Source organism: Anomaloglossus baeobatrachus, chromosome 4 (genome assembly GCF_048569485.1).
Source record: "Anomaloglossus baeobatrachus isolate aAnoBae1 chromosome 4, aAnoBae1.hap1, whole genome shotgun sequence".
Lineage (NCBI taxonomy): Eukaryota > Metazoa > Chordata > Amphibia > Anura > Aromobatidae > Anomaloglossus > Anomaloglossus baeobatrachus.
Window position 1 is genome coordinate 610747499 of NC_134356.1, and position 13807 is coordinate 610761305.

A 13807-nucleotide genomic window follows, 5' to 3' on the forward strand; every position below is an offset into this window, starting at 1 on the left:
CGTCTGCCTGCATTGCACACTCCAACTCATTATAACTAAGCCATTATACTAGCAAACACTCAGTGTACCTAGTGGCATCCTATCTGTGGCTATTGGACTTTGCTATAGTCCCACTAGTGCAAAGACATTTGCAGAGCGCGTCTGCCTGCATTGCACACTCCAACTCATGATAACTAAGCCATTATACTAGCAAACACTCAGTGTACCTAGTGGCATCCTATCTGTGGCTATTGGAATTTGCTATAGTCCCACTAGTGCAAAGACATTTGCAGAGCGCGTCTGCCTGCATTGCACACTCCAACTTATTATAACTAAGCCATTATACTAGCAAACACTCAGTGTACCTAGTGGCATCCTATACGTGGCTATTGGACTTTGCTATAGTCACACTAGTGCAAAGACATTTGCAGAGTGCGTCTGCCTGCATTGCACACTCCAACTCATTATAACTAAGCCATTATACTAGCAAACACTCAGTGTACCTAGTGGCATCCTATACGTGGCTATTGGACTTTGCTATAGTCCCACTAGTGCAAAGACATTTGCAGAGCGCATCTGCCTGCATTGCACACTCCAACTCATTATAACTAAGCCATTATACTAGCAAACACTCAGTGTACCTAGTGGCATCCTATCTGTGGCTATTGGACTTTGCTATAGTCCCACTAGTGCAAAGACATTTGCAGAGTGCATCTGCCTGCATTGCACACTCCAACTCATTATAACTAAGCCATTATACTAGCAAACACTCAGTGTACCTAGTGGCATCCTATCTGTGGCTATTGGACTTTGCTATAGTCCCACTAGTGCAAAGACATTTGCAGAGCGCGTCTGCCTGCATTGCACACTCCAACTCATTATAACTAAGCCATTATACTAGCAAACACTCAGTGTACCTAGTGGCATCCTATACGTGGCTATTGGACTTTGCTATAGTCCCACTAGTGCAAAGACATTTGCAGAGCGCGTCTGCCTGCATTGCACACTCCAACTCATTATAACTAAGCCATTATACTAGCAAACACTCAGTGTACCTAGTGGCATCCTATACGTGGCTATTGGACTTTGCTATAGTCACACTAGTGCAAAGACATTTGCAGAGCGCGTCTGCCTGCATTGCACACTCCAACTCATTATAACTAAGCCATTATACTAGCAAACACTCAGTGTACCTAGTGGCATCCTATACGTGGCTATTGGACTTTGCTATAGTCCCACTAGTGCAAAGACATTTGCAGAGCGCGTCTGCCTGCATTGCACACTCCAACTCATTATAACTAAGCCATTATACTAGTAAACACTCAGTGTACCTAGTGGCATCCTATCTGTGGCTATTGGACTTTGCTATAGTCCCACTAGTGCAAAGACATTTGCAGAGCGCGTCTGCCTGCATTGCACACTCCAACTCATGATAACTAAGCCATTATACTAGCAAACACTCAGTGTACCTAGTGGCATCCTATACGTGGCTATTGGACTTTGCTATAGTCCCACTAGTGCAAAGACATTTGCAGAGCGCATCTGCCTGCATTGCACACTCCAACTCATTATAACTAAGCCATTATACTAGCAAACACTCAGTGTACCTAGTGGCATCCTATCTGTGGCTATTGGACTTTGCTATAGTCCCACTAGTGCAAAGACATTTGCAGAGCGCGTCTGCCTGCATTGCACACTCCAACTCATTATAACTAAGCCATTATACTAGCAAACACTCAGTGTACCTAGTGGCATCCTATACGTGGCTATTGGACTTTGCTATAGTCCCACTAGTGCAAAGACATTTGCAGAGCGCGTCTGCCTGCATTGCACACTCCAACTCATTATAACTAAGCCATTATACTAGCAAACACTCAGTGTACCTAGTGGCATCCTATACGTGGCTATTGGACTTTGCTATAGTCACACTAGTGCAAAGACATTTGCAGAGCGCGTCTGCCTGCATTGCACACTCCAACTCATTATAACTAAGCCATTATACTAGCAAACACTCAGTGTACCTAGTGGCATCCTATACGTGGCTATTGGACTTTGCTATAGTCCCACTAGTGCAAAGACATTTGCAGAGCGCGTCTGCCTGCATTGCACACTCCAACTCATTATAACTAAGCCATTATACTAGCAAACACTCAGTGTACCTAGTGGCATCATATCTGTGGCTATTGGACTTTGCTATAGTCCCACTAGTGCAAAGACATTTGCAGAGCGCGTCTGCCTGCATTGCACACTCCAACTCATGATAACTAAGCCATTATACTAGCAAACACTCAGTGTACCTAGTGGCATCCTATACGTGGCTATTGGACTTTGCTATAGTCCCACTAGTGCAAAGACATTTGCAGAGCGCATCTGCCTGCATTGCACACTCCAACTCATTATAACTAAGCCATTATACTAGCAAACACTCAGTGTACCTAGTGGCATCCTATCTGTGGCTATTGGACTTTGCTATAGTCCCACTAGTGCAAAGACATTTGCAGAGCGCGTCTGCCTGCATTGCACACTCCAACTCATTATAACTAAGCCATTATACTAGCAAACACTCAGTGTACCTAGTGGCATCCTATACGTGGCTATTGGACTTTGCTATAGTCCCACTAGTGCAAAGATATTTGCAGAGCGCGTCTGCCTGCATTGCACACTCCAACTCATTATAACTAAGCCATTATACTAGCAAACACTCAGTGTACCTAGTGGCATCCTATACGTGGCTATTGGACTTTGCTATAGTCCCACTAGTGCAAAGACATTTGCAGAGCGCGTCTGCCTGCATTGCACACTCCAACTCATTATAACTAAGCCATTATACTAGCAAACACTCAGTGTACCTAGTGGCATCCTATACGTGGCTATTGGACTTTGCTATAGTCACACTAGTGCAAAGACATTTGCAGAGCGCGTCTGCCTGCATTGCACACTCCAACTCATTATAACTAAGCCATTATACTAGCAAACACTCAGTGTACCTAGTGGTATCCTATCTGTGGCTATTGGACTTTGCTATAGTCCCACTAGTGCAAAGACATTTGCAGAGCGCGTCTGCCTGCATTGCACACTCCAACTCATTATAACTAAGCCATTATACTAGCAAACACTCAGTGTACCTAGTGGCATCCTATCTGTGGCTATTGGACTTTGCTATAGTCCCACTAGTGCAAAGACATTTGCAGAGCGCGTCTGCCTGCATTGCACACTCCAACTCATGATAACTAAGCCATTATACTAGCAAACACTCAGTGTACCTAGTGGCATCCTATACGTGGCTATTGGACTTTGCTATAGTCCCACTAGTGCAAAGACATTTGCAGAGCGCGTCTGCCTGCATTGCACACTCCAACTCATTATAACTAAGCCATTATACTAGCAAACACTCAGTGTACCTAGTGGCATCCTATACGTGGCTATTGGACTTTGCTATAGTCACACTAGTGCAAAGACATTTGCAGAGCGCGTCTGCCTGCATTGCACACTCCAACTCATTATAACTAAGCCATTATACTAGCAAACACTCAGTGTACCTAGTGGCATCCTATACGTGGCTATTGGACTTTGCTATAGTCACACTAGTGCAAAGACATTTGCAGAGCGCGTCTGCCTGCATTGCACACTCCAACTCATTATAACTAAGCCATTATACTAGCAAACACTCAGTGTACCTAGTGGCATCCTATCTGTGGCTATTGGACTTTGCTATAGTCCCACTAGTGCAAAGACATTTGCAGAGCGCGTCTGCCTGCATTGCACACTCCAACTCACTATAACTAAGCCATTATACTAGCAAACACTCAGTGTACCTAGTGGCATCCTATCTGTGGCTATTGGACTTTGCTATAGTCCCACTAGTGCAAAGACATTTGCAGAGCACGTCTGCCTGCATTGCACACTCCAACTCATTATAACTAAGCCATTATACTAGCAAACACTCAGTGTACCTAGTGGCATCCCATACGTGGCTATTGGACTTTGCTATAGTCCCACTAGTGAAAAGACATTTGCAGAGCGCATCTGCCTGCATTGCACACTCCAACTCATTATAACTAAGCCATTATACTAGCAAACACTCAGTGTACCTAGTGGCATCCTATCTGTGGCTATTGGACTTTGCTATAGTCCCACTAGTGCAAAGACATTTGCAGAGCGTGTCTGCCTGCATTGCACACTCCAACTCATTATAACTAAGCCATTATACTAGCAAACACTCAGTGTACCTAGTGGCATCCTATACGTGGCTATTGGACTTTGCTATAGTCCCACTAGTGCAAAGACATTTGCAGAGCGCGTCTGCCTGCATTGCACACTCCAACTCATTATAACTAAGCCATTATACTAGCAAACACTCAGTGTACCTAGTGGCATCCTATCTGTGGCTATTGGACTTTGCTATAGTCCCACTAGTGCAAAGACATTTGCAGAGCGCGTCTGCCTGCATTGCACACTCCAACTCATTATAACTAAGCCATTATACTAGCAAACACTCAGTGTACCTAGTGGCATCCTATCTGTGGCTATTGGACTTTGCTATAGTCACACTAGTGCAAAGACATTTGCAGAGTGCGTCTGCCTGCATTGCACACTCCAACTCATTATAACTAAGCCATTATACTAGCAAACACTCAGTGTACCTAGTGGCATCCTATCTGTGGCTATTGGACTTTGCTATAGTTCCACTAGTGCAAAGACATTTGCAGAGCGCGTCTGCCTGCATTGCACACTCCAACTCATTATAACTAAGCCATTATACTAGCAAACACTCAGTGTACCTAGTGGCATCCTATCTGTGGCTATTGGACTTTGCTATAGTCCCACTAGTGCAAAGACATTTGCAGAGCGCGTCTGCCTGCATTGCACACTCCAACTCATTATAACTAAGCCATTATACTAGCAAACACTCAGTGTACCTAGTGGCATCCTATCTGTGGCTATTGGACTTTGCTATAGTCCCACTAGTGCAAAGACATTTGCAGAGCGCGTCTGCCTGCATTGCACAATCCAACTCATTATAACTAAGCCATTATACTAGCAAACACTGAGTGTACCTAGTGGCATCCTATCTGTGGCTATTAGACTTTGCTATAGTCCCACTAGTGCAAAGACATTTGCAGAGCGCGTCTGCCTGCATTGCACACTCCAACTCATTATAACTAAGCCATTATACTAGCAAACACTCAGTGTACCTAGTGGCATCCTATACGTGGCTATTGGACTTTGCTATAGTCCCACTAGTGCAAAGACATTTGCAGAGCGCGTCTGCCTGCATTGCACACTCCAACTCATTATAACTAAGCCATTATACTAGCAAACACTCAGTGTACCTAGTGGCATCCTATACGTGGCTATTGGACTTTGCTATAGTCACACTAGTGCAAAGACATTTGCAGAGCGCGTCTGCCTGCATTGCACACTCCAACTCATTATAACTAAGCCATTATACTAGCAAACACTCAGTGTACCTAGTGGCATCCTATCTGTGGCTATTGGACTTTGCTATAGTCCCACTAGTGCAAAGACATTTGCAGAGCGCGTCTGCCTGCATTGCACACTCCAACTCATTATAACTAAGCCATTATACTAGCAAACACTCAGTGTACCTAGTGGCATCCTATCTGTGGCTATTGGACTTTGCTATAGTCCCACTAGTGCAAAGACATTTGCAGAGCGCGTCTGCCTGCATTGCACACTCCAACTCATTATAACTAAGCCATTATACTAGCAAACACTCAGTGTACCTAGTGGCATCCTATACGTGGCTATTGGACTTTGCTATAGTCACACTAGTGCAAAGACATTTGCAGAGCGCGTCTGCCTGCATTGCACACTCCAACTCATTATAACTAAGCCATTATACTAGCAAACACTCAGTGTACCTAGTGGCATCCTATACGTGGCTATTGGACTTTGCTATAGTCCCACTAGTGCAAAGACATTTGCAGAGCGCGTCTGCCTGCATTGCACACTCCAACTCATTATAACTAAGCCATTATACTAGCAAACACTCAGTGTACCTAGTGGCATCCTATCTGTGGCTATTGGACTTTGCTATAGTCCCACTAGTGCAAAGACATTTGCAGAGCGCGTCTGCCTGCATTGCACACTCCAACTCATGATAACTAAGCCATTATACTAGCAAACACTCAGTGTACCTAGTGGCATCCTATACGTGGCTATTGGACTTTGCTATAGTCCCACTAGTGCAAAGACATTTGCAGAGCGCGTCTGCCTGCATTGCACACTCCAACTCATTTTAACTAAGCCATTATACTAGCAAACACTCAGTGTACCTAGTGGCATCCTATACGTGGCTATTGGACTTTGCTATAGTCCCACTAGTGCAAAGACATTTGCAGAGCGCATCTGCCTGCATTGCACACTCCAACTCATTATAACTAAGCAATTATACTAGCAAACACTCAGTGTACCTAGTGGAATCCTATCTGTGGCTATTGGACTTTGCTATAGTCCCACTAGTGCAAAGACATTTGCAGAGCGCGTCTGCCTGCATTGCACACTCCAACTCATTATAACTAAGCCATTATACTAGCAAACACTCAGTGTACCTAGTGGCATCCTATACGTGGCTATTGGACTTTGCTATAGTCACACTAGTGCAAAGACATTTGCAGAGCGCGTCTGCCTGCATTGCACACTCCAACTCATTATAACTAAGCCATTATACTAGCAAACACTCAGTGTACCTAGTGGCATCCTATACGTGGCTATTGGACTTTGCTATAGTCCCACTAGTGCAAAGACATTTGCAGAGCGCATCTGCCTGCATTGCACACTCCAACTCATTATAACTAAGCCATTATACTAGCAAACACTCAGTGTACCTAGTGGCATCCTATCTGTGGCTATTGGACTTTGCTATAGTCCCACTAGTGCAAAGACATTTGCAGAGCGCGTCTGCCTGCATTGCACACTCCAACTCATTATAACTAAGCCATTATACTAGCAAACACTCAGTGTACCTAGTGGCATCCTATACGTGGCTATTGGACTTTGCTATAGTCCCACTAGTGCAAAGACATTTGCAGAGCGCGTCTGCCTGCATTGCACACTCCAACTCATTATAACTAAGCCATTATACTAGCAAACACTGAGTGTACCTAGTGGCATCCTATCTGTGGCTATTGGACTTTGCTATAGTCCCACTAGTGCAAAGACATTTGCAGAGCGCGTCTGCCTGCATTGCACACTCCAACTCATGATAACTAAGCCATTATACTAGCAAACACTCTGTGTACCTAGTGGCATCCTATACGTGGCTATTGGACTTTGCTATAGTCCCACTAGTGCAAAGACATTTGCAGAGCGCGTCTGCCTGCATTGCACACTCCAACTCATTATAACTAAGCCATTATACTAGCAAACACTCAGTGTACCTAGTGGCATCCTATACGTGGCTATTGGACTTTGCTATAGTCCCACTAGTGCAAAGACATTTGCAGAGCGCATCTGCCTGCATTGCACACTCCAACTCATTATAACTAAGCCATTATACTAGCAAACACTCAGTGTACCTAGTGGCATCCTATACGTGGCTATTGGACTTTGCTATAGTCCCACTAGTGCAAAGACATTTGCAGAGCGCGTCTGCCTGCATTGCACACTCCAACTCATTATAACTAAGCCATTATACTAGCAAACACTCAGTGTACCTAGTGGCATCCTATACGTGGCTATTGGACTTTGCTATAGTCCCACTAGTGCAAAGACATTTGCAGAGCGCGTCTGCCTGCATTGCACACTCCAACTCATTATAACTAAGCCATTATACTAGCAAACACTCAGTGTACCTAGTGGCATCCTATACGTGGCTATTGGACTTTGCTATAGTCCCACTAGTGCAAAGACATTTGCAGAGCGCATCTGCCTGCATTGCACACTCCAACTCATTATAACTAAGCCATTATACTAGCAAACACTCAGTGTACCTAGTGGCATCCTATCTGTGGCTATTGGACTTTGCTATAGTCCCACTAGTGCAAAGACATTTGCAGAGCGCATCTGCCTGCATTGCACACTCCAACTCATTATAACTAAGCCATTATACTAGCAAACACTCAGTGTACCTAGTGGCATCCTATCTGTGGCTATTGGACTTTGCTATAGTCCCACTAGTGCAAAGACATTTGCAGAGCGCGTCTGCCTGCATTGCACACTCCAACTCATTATAACTAAGCCATTATACTAGCAAACACTCAGTGTACCTAGTGGCATCCTATACGTGGCTATTGGACTTTGCTATAGTCCCACTAGTGCAAAGACATTTGCAGAGCGCGTCTGCCTGCATTGCACACTCCAACTCATTATAACTAAGCCATTATACTAGCAAACACTGAGTGTACCTAGTGGCATCCTATCTGTGGCTATTGGACTTTGCTATAGTCCCACTAGTGCAAAGACATTTGCAGAGCGCGTCTGCCTGCATTGCACACTCCAACTCATGATAACTAAGCCATTATACTAGCAAACACTCTGTGTACCTAGTGGCATCCTATACGTGGCTATTGGACTTTGCTATAGTCCCACTAGTGCAAAGACATTTGCAGAGCGCGTCTGCCTGCATTGCACACTCCAACTCATTATAACTAAGCCATTATACTAGCAAACACTCAGTGTACCTAGTGGCATCCTATACGTGGCTATTGGACTTTGCTATAGTCCCACTAGTGCAAAGACATTTGCAGAGCGCATCTGCCTGCATTGCACACTCCAACTCATTATAACTAAGCCATTATACTAGCAAACACTCAGTGTACCTAGTGGCATCCTATCTGTGGCTATTGGACTTTGCTATAGTCCCACTAGTCGAAAGACATTTGCAGAGCGCGTCTGCCTGCATTGCACACTCCAACTCATTATAACTAAGCCATTATACTAGCAAACACTCAGTGTACCTAGTGGCATCCTATACGTGGCTATTGGACTTTGCTATAGTCCCACTAGTGCAAAGACATTTGCAGAGCGCGTCTTCCTGCATTGCACACTCCAACTCATTATAACTAAGCCATTATACTAGCAAACACTCAGTGTACCTAGTGGCATCCTATCTGTGGCTATTGGACTTTGCTATAGTCCCACTAGTGCAAAGACATTTGCAGAGCGCGTCTGCCTGCATTGCACACTCCAACTCATTATAACTAAGCCATTATACTAGCAAACACTCAGTGTACCTAGTGGCATCCTATCTGTGGCTATTGGACTTTGCTATAGTCACACTAGTGCAAAGACATTTGCAGAGCGCGTCTGCCTGCATTGCACACTCCAACTCATTATAACTAAGCCATTATACTAGCAAACACTCAGTGTACCTAGTGGCATCCTATCTGTGGCTATTGGACTTTGCTATAGTCCCACTAGTGCAAAGACATTTGCAGAGCGCGTCTGCCTGCATTGCACACTCCAACTCATTATAACTAAGCCATTATACTAGCAATTTTTGCTGCCAGTTTAAGGGCCGTAGTTGCATTGTCAGGGATATTTATTCTTTATTATTCTGCTGTTAATAAAGCTAGACCACCACTGCAATCTTCACCACCTCTCAATTTTTACTACCACATTTTCAGTCCACAATCTTGTCGCAATCAACATGAGTGGCAAAATGACAGATGCTGGTGGAAAGGGGAAGAGGCGTGGTGGAAAAGGCAAAAAAGGTTTTGTCTGTGGGGAAGGTGGCAAAGCTCCATTATCATCTGCTGAAGATAGACCATCTACCAGCAAAAGTAAGATGTCTACTACTTACCGTGGACAATCCGATGTGCTGCCTTTTTTACGGACACGAACAACAGGAAGAAAGGTAGATGATGGGCAAAAAAGGAAAATGCTTGAATGGATCTCAAGTGGTCCAACATGTGCCCTCTCAGCCACTTCAAGTACCGCATCCAAAAAACACCAGTCCTCTGAGTTGTCATCCCAATCAAACTTGCTTTCTCCCAGCTCTGAAGTCTCCATCAGCCCTGCACAGTATGGTGGAACTGAGATGGCTGAGTCTGCAGAGCTGTTTAGTCACACTATAGCCTGGGAATCAGAGGTCTGCTCCCAAGCTACAGTGAGTACAGAACAGGAAATGGTCTGCAGTGATGCCCAGAACCTTTGTGAGTCTGATTCAGGCCGTGAGGACCAAGTTTCTGAGCATAATGTTGACCCTTTGTCACAAACTGTAACACCTGTGGTTATAGACAATGAGGAACATACTGATGAAGATGAGACGCAGATACCCGATTGGGATGACAACTTAAATATTCGGTCAGGGCAAGAAGAGGCTCGGTCTGAGGGGGAGGGGAGTGCAAACACAACAATTGATGATGAAGTTCTAGATCCCACCTACTGTCAACCCCCAGTCAGGCACTCGAGGAGGTCAACAGAGGCGGTGGAGGAGGATGCAACCGACGACGAAGTTACCTTGCGCCTTCCTGGACAGAGTCGGAGCACTGGTAGCACGTCTACAACTGCATCCTCAGCCACCACTCTGCCTTTGAGCATTATTCGGGGTGGATCAACAGGTCGCATGGCCTCTAAGCCTTGCCTAGCCTGGTCCTTTTTTGACATAGAAAAAGATCGCCCAAATTATGTGATCTGTAAACTTTGTCATGGTTCTCTTAGTAGAGGTCAAAACCTCAGCAGTTTGACAACTTCTTCCATGAATCGTCACATGAATAAATATCATAGGTCCCCGTGGGAAGCTCACTGTGCTGCAATGCGGCCTAGCAGAGCGAACCATCCACCGCCTGCCCCTTCCAGTGCATCCGCGCGCTCTTCATCTTCTAGGACTGTGGGGACAGCTGTCACACCTGTTTTTCCACGCAAAACTTCCACCACTGTAACCGCAACAGGCAGTTTGCTTGGTAGGTCGTCAGTTGGTTTGGAAGGGGAAACAAGTGAGTGTGTACAGCTCTGTCAGACATCGATAGCACCAACGTTGGATGAAGGCAACATCATGTCTCCGCCTGCACTTTCCTCACAAACCTGCATTTTTCCAGGGACACCCTACTCAACACCGTCTACACACAGCAGCCAGATCTCTGTCCCTCGGATGTGGTCAAATAAAAGGCCACTTCCTGCGACCCATGACAAAGCTAAGAGGTTGACTCTATCCCTCTGTAAGCTGTTGGCTACCGAAATGCTGCCTTTCCGCCTAGTGGACACACAGGATTTTAGAGACCTTATGTCTGTCGCTGTGCCCCAGTACCAGATGCCTAGTCGCCACTACTTCTCTAAGAAAGGTGTGCCCGCGCTACACCAGCATGTCGCACACAACATCACCGCTTCCTTGAGAAACTCTGTGAGTGAACGGGTGCATTTCACCACCGATACTTGGACCAGTAAGCATGGACAGGGACGTTACATGTCGCTGACTGGGCACTGGGTAACTATGGTGATAGATGGTGAAGGGTCTGCTGCACAAGTCTTGCCGTCCCCACGACTTGTGTGTCAATCCTCTGTCTGTCCAAGTTCCGCCACTGCTTCTGCATCCTCCACCTCATCTGGGTCCTCCACCTCCGCCCCAAGCCTGCCTGGTCAGGCCACCAGCGTTCTCACTGCGCAGAAGGAATCACGCACCCCTCATTACTATGCTGGCAGCAGAGCGCAACGGCATCAGGCGGTCTTTAGCTTGACATGTCTTGGGAATAAGAGTCACACAGCTGAGGAGTTGTGGTCAGCTCTGCGGTCCGAGTTTAATAAATGGTTGTCTCCACTCAACCTGCAGCCTGGTAAGGCCGTGTGCGACAATGCTGCAAACCTGGGTGCGGCCCTTCGCCTGGGCAAGGTGACACACGTACCTTGTATGGCTCACGTGTTGAACCTTGTCGTCCAGCAATTTTTAACACACTATCCCGGCCTAGATGGCCTTCTGAACAGGGCACGAAAACTGTCTGCTCACTTCCGCCGTTCAAGCGCCGCAGCAGAGCGACTTGCATCGCTCCAGAAGTCTTTCGGCCTGCCGGTTCATCGCCTGAAATGCGATGTGGCGACACGCTGGAATTCAACTCTCCACATGTTACAGCGACTGTGGCAGCACCGCAGAGCCCTGGTGCAATACGTCATGACGTATAGCCTGGGCCAACGAGATGCAGAGGTGGGGCAGATCACCCTGATGGAGTGGTCTCAGATCAAGGACCTATGCACCCTTCTGCACAGTTTCGACATGGCGACGAATATGTTTAGCTCTGACAATGCCATTATCAGCATGACGATTCCAGTCATTTACATGCTGGAGCACACGCTAAACACTATTCGGAGTCAGGGGGTGGGACAACATGAAGGGGAGGAACTACAGGAGGATTAATATGTGCAAGGGACAACAACATCACCAAGGTCCAGACGTTCATCATCACCAACGCAGCAGGCATGGGACCATGGGGGACAGGGATCGACAAGGGCGCATAGTAGCAGGCGAAATGTTGAGCAAGGTGCAGGAGAACATGAAGAAATGGAGGACGAACTGTCCATGGACATGGAAGACTCAGCGGATGAGGGAGACCTTGGTCAAATTTCAGTTGAAAGAGGTTGGGGGGAGATGTCAGAGGAAGAAAGAACGGGTAGCACCTCTATGCCACAAACACAGCGTGGACTTGGTCCGCATGGCTGCGCAAGACACATGAGTGCCTTTTTGTTGCACTACCTCCAACATGACAGTCGTATTGTCAAAATTAGAAGTGATGATGACTACTGGATTGCCACACTATTAGATCCCCGGTACAAGTCCAAATTTTGTGACATAATTCCAGCCATAGAAAGGGACGCACGTATGCAGGAGTATCAGCAGAAGCTGTTACTCGATCTTAGCTCGGCTTTTCCACCAAACAACCGTGCAGGTGCAGGGAGGGAATCTCCCAGTTGTCACTTGACAAACATGGGACGGTCTCGTCATCTTCAACAGTCTACCCGTACCAGTAGGACCGTACCTGGTGCTGGTAACAGCAATTTTATGGAATCTTTTCATAATTTTTTTAGACCCTCTTTTGCAAGGCCACCAGAGACAACAAGTCTGACACATAGTCAACGGCTGGAGAGGATGATACAGGAGTATCTCCAAATGAACATCGATGCCATGACTTTGCAAATGGAGCCTGGCTCCTTTTGGGCTTCAAATCTAGAAAAATGGCCAGAGCTCTCCAGTTACGCCTTGGAGATTTTGTCGTGTCCAGCTGCCAGCGTTGTCTCTGAACGTGTGTTCAGTGCTGCTGGGTGTGTGCTGACAGATAAGCGCACGCGTCTGTCCAGTGACAATGTGGACAGACTGACGTTCATCAAAATGAACAAGTCATGGATCCACAAGGAATTTACTACCCCTGTGTCATCCTAGGGAGAGTAAATGCTTGTGGATTTGGAATGTGCTTGATGCAAATCAAAACATCCTGTTTGCAACTAGGGCACAAGTGCTGCCACTGATGGGGTGTCTGTGTGGCCCAATTTTTGGAAAAAAAGGGAGACTCCACTTGGAGTAACCCTTGCTTGCTGTGTTTTTTAAAAATGATCCAAGAGGAACAGAGCTGGGATCAGGAAAGACTTTGCTACCTACCCCGGTGTCATCCTGGGGACGGATAAGAATGGCTTATTTTTGAATGTGCTTGATGCAAATGTAGCTGTGAAGTGTACAACTGGGGCACAACTGCTGCCACTGAAGGGGTGGGTGTGTGTGGGGCCCAATTTTTGGAAAAAAGGGAGACTCCGCTTGGAGTAACCCTTGCTTACATTGTTTTTAAAAGAAGCCAAGATGAACAAGTCATGGGTCAGCAAAGACTTTATCTACCTACCCCGGTGTCATGCTGGGGACGGTAATTATGGCGTATTTTTGAATGTG